This window comes from Labrus mixtus, chromosome 10 (assembly GCF_963584025.1).
Source record: "Labrus mixtus chromosome 10, fLabMix1.1, whole genome shotgun sequence".
In the NCBI taxonomy this organism is placed as follows: Eukaryota; Metazoa; Chordata; class Actinopteri; order Labriformes; family Labridae; genus Labrus; species Labrus mixtus.
This window is the reverse complement of record NC_083621.1, coordinates 26,195,438-26,199,808: the sequence shown is the minus strand read 5'-3', so window position 1 is coordinate 26,199,808 and position 4,371 is coordinate 26,195,438.

Genomic DNA, 4,371 nt, shown 5'->3' with positions numbered 1-4,371 from the left:
CCCGTCTCGCCCTCTTTCTCACACAGACTGCCAGTAACTGTGTGGTTAATGATTGTGGTAGAAAGAAACAAAAACAGGCATAATTGATAATGAGAGTCAGACTCTGCTTGTGAGAATCCCAGCAGAGCTCTTTTTCTCTCCCCTCCATGTCCTCTCCGTCTCGTCTGCTCCTCGGAGTGATGGCTCAGACGTGCGGCTCTGCCAAGCGGGAACTTTTTTAGGAGGATGTCAAGGGGTGTGGAAAATAATCTGCAGGGTGTTAGAATGTAATTTCCTAATACCATAATGTGTGACAAGCGCATAATCGTGGACTATTTGGATAAATGTTTGAAATTGAACAATGCCGACACTGGAACATAAACAGACTTTCAGATGGTTAACTGACTTCAGTTGTGAAATATGTTGTGGACTGTTTATGGTGTTGTTAACATGAAGGGTGAGGAAAAGTAGTAATTATTCAAGAGGAAACTTTTGTGTGCGTGTGTTTATGTGGTGGGAGGCTGTTGAGGAACTCCGCAGTCATACACGTCTTTATCTGTTTTTGTCCAACTGAGCACAATCAATCTGAACATAAATATTTTCTTTATCAAAGCCTGGCCAAAGCGAGGGGAATTATTTTTAGATTGCACTGATAAAAATGAGGGGTTCCTATATCTAGATATGGTTGAAGGGAAGACGAGTGAAAATTCAGGAGAATAAGAGAGGAATAGTTTAAAAAAAAAAAAAAAAAAAGAATCTGGCAGAGCTTTTAAAACAACATGTGAAAATCTGCAGTTCTTTAACAGTTAGCTTGTCATTTTTATTTGCCTCCTCAGATGGGGGCAGTGGTTGCCTTTCAGGCCGTGCCAGCAAGGATTGGCGGCTGGATGGAAGGCGCAGGCCTGGCCCCGGGTAGCACTCTTATTATCATCACCACACATTGTAATTCACATGTCAATCACAGGAGGAGAGGGGCTGGTTAGGAGGGGCCGCTGACTGGGGTGATGGCCTGATGGAGCGAGGGGGGGGCTGCGTGCTGAATACTTCCAGCAGGCCCTAATCGGACCTTTCATCCCTCATCTACAGAATGTGCCTGTGTATGGGTATGATTGGTCGTACAGGGCTGAGCTGAGCGGAGGCAGGAGGCTGTTCTGGACGGGCTGCAGTAAGAATAGGAGTGACCTTTAAGGAAGGTTAAACTGTCAGAGTTTGGCCGCTCTGGCCCGGCTTCAGTAGACTCTTGATGATGCAGACAGGATGATAGAATGAGAAGAGAGGAAACAGTGTTAATCTCGCAGGAATTCTACGTTTTTAAGCCAACAGGCACAAAAATCAAAATGTCTGTTTGGGCTGAAGAACAATTGTTCATGCAGTAAACTATATGGAAAGTTATGGCAATGCATTTTAAGAAATATATCTTTCCATTAGAAAAGAAATGTGTTGGCTTGAACTCCCATTAAAACAATTGTGTAACTATATTATGATTAAAGGAGAGTTCATTAGCTTAGAATAAAAAAGAACGTCGACACGTGACACTTAATTGAAAATCTTTTAATAGAATCAAAGGACAAAAGCATAATCAGACATTTTCTTCATATTTTAAATTTATGCAAAGACTTGATTACTTCTGACTTTGAAACGTATTGTAGACTAAGAATTAACTGAAAAACAGTTTTGGTCACTAATGCTCATCTCCCTATTTTGAAAACTGTACTGGTAAAATTATTAACGTCTCACCTGTTTTTAATTACAGTGAGTTTTAAATTAGTATGATTGATTGAGTGGCAGCTTTAAGTAGCTGCTCAAAGCAAATCATCGTTTACGAGCCAATAACCTGAGGTCTTGGCAATGTTTGTTTTGACTTTGTGTGTGGAACATCAACAAACCATCCAGCAAGTTTGTTCCTCATTTTTGATGAGGGAAATAAAAGCATGATTTTATTTTTATGTTAGCACTACATAGAGGGTATTTGGGGCAGCTGTGGATCAGTGGTAGAGTCAGTCATCACCTCAGTCAAGGTCAGAGGTTCAATTCCCAGCTCTTGCAGCCACATGTCTGATCAACCTTGGGCAAGACATTTAACCCCTCTACAATGTTGATCACTTGCTGTTTGCCAATCCCTTGCTTGTCTCCAGCTTCAGACTCTGGACCAGATATGGTCACCTCTTATGCCAAAAGTAAACACAAACGAACAAAGAAAACCCCTCTAGGCTTCAAAAGGCAGACCACAAATGAAAGGCTGAATTCAAGGAGGCAATGTATCCCTCTGTAAACAGTCTCTGCCAGTCGGGGTCTGGACCCCCCGGGAGGTCGCGAGCAGCCAAGATGGGGGTTGCGAGATGCCATCCCAAAAAACGAATACATTTTTAAATAATTTGAAATTGTATATTTGAGCCATTATTGCTAAATAAGTTCAATTTCAAATAAAACCATATCAAACACGATAAAATAACAGCGACAATGTCGGTGTCTGCTGCTCTTTACACATTAAGATGTGTCTGTTTATTAAGTTATGTCCACCCAGTGCTACAGTCGATACATGGAAATTACTTATTTTCTGCCTCTAGCCTTTTTAATGATACATTTTGATAGGCTGTTGTATCCTTTTTTGTTGTTCTTTTGTGTTACCAGTGTTTGAATATACCTATTAGTGTGTGTGTGTGTGTGTGTGTGTGTGTGTGTGTGTGTGTGTGTGTGTGTGTGTGTGTGTGTGTGTGTGTGTGTGTGTAAAAGCGTTTTGAGCAGTCAGTTATATAAACTCAGGTCCATTTACCATTTATGAATAGTTGGTGGAACCCAGTCAACTCTATCAAACAGCAACACCATTGATAATACTGTGACACATCACCTGTGGACCTTACATCTGTACCTGTTAATGTCTCTGCTGTGGAGAAACTCATTCATTTAGCTACTTCAACACTTTAGAAGATAAAATCATTCAGCATCTCTTTAGCCGTATCCAGATGCAATCCTCACATGTTCAGAGACACATTTTCTCCTTTCTGACTCCTTTCCCACCCCAGGAGACTCTCTGCAGCTCCGCAGAGACACTATAATTTAAACCCTGCCAAAATGGGAACTCAAAAGACAACATGCTATTTCAATCAAAAGCCCAGTTCGAAGCCCATCATCCTGCCTGCCAAACTGTGGTGTAACACACACACACACACACATAAAGACACACACGCAAAGAGCTCCCTGCCAACCTGTGGTTTACATTCACGATGCTTTAATGCCTTGTGGTTGGTGCTCTATCAGGGCCATGAGAAATGATTTATTAGTGGCTCCCGCCTGTATTTACAGATAATGAGCCTCCGTCAGTGTTAATAAAGTCATCCGTTCTCAGCCTAGAAACACAGTACCTCTTTAAGGGATTACTGTCACAGCTGAACAATAGGTGCTCCTCCAAAGACGACCTGTGTGTGTGTGTGTTAGTGTGTGTGTGTGTGTGTTTACATGTGTGTTATAAAAGTGAAGCAGGAGAAACAATCTGTCTTTCCCTTTGATCACTGGTTCATCCATTAAAGAAACACAGTTATCCTCACAATCTAACTCACCATCATTACTTTCCCATTATTTCTATATTTAAACTTTGAGTCCGTCAATGGTTCATTTTTATTGAAGCTGGTGTTGGCAGTAACTATTCCCTGCTCTGCTCTTGCTCACATGTTGGAGAGGAGCAAAGCTGCATGAACTGTACGCCTGCTTCAGCTCTTCTATTTGTCTATATGTCAGTCACATGTACACGTGTGTAATGTGAGTGTGTGTGTGCGCGTGTGTGAGTGTGTGTGTGTGTGTGTGTGTGTGTGTGTGTGTGTGTGTGTGTGTGTGTGTGTGTGTGTGAGATGAGGATAAAAAGGCAGACACATGAGCACTCTGGCAGTGAAGTGTGTTTGTCTGACATCATTTTGTCTCCTTCTGGTTCCAATCAGCCAATCCTGCCCTGTTAATGACACCTGATAGATTAATGACTGATAAAAGTGTGTGTGTGTGTGTGTGTGTGTGTGTGTGTGTGTGTGTGTGTGTGTGTGTGTGTATGTGTGTGTGTGTGTGTGTGTGTGTGTGTGTGTGTGTAGTTCAGTGTTTAGTGGGCCCTCAGAAAGCTTGCAATCAAACAGTTCTCAAATTAGCGCTCAATAACTACATCCTGACCAGGGTTTAGACTTTGAAGTGCAGGAAAGTCCTTCCTGACAATCACACACACACACACACACACACACACACACACACACACACACACACACACACACACACACACACACACACACACACACACACACACACACACACACACACACAGGCTATCACTTTCATCCATATGTATATCACATCACAATGGTCCTCTTTCTACGAGCACGGTGAACTCTGACATGGTAAGACTTATCGGTGGTG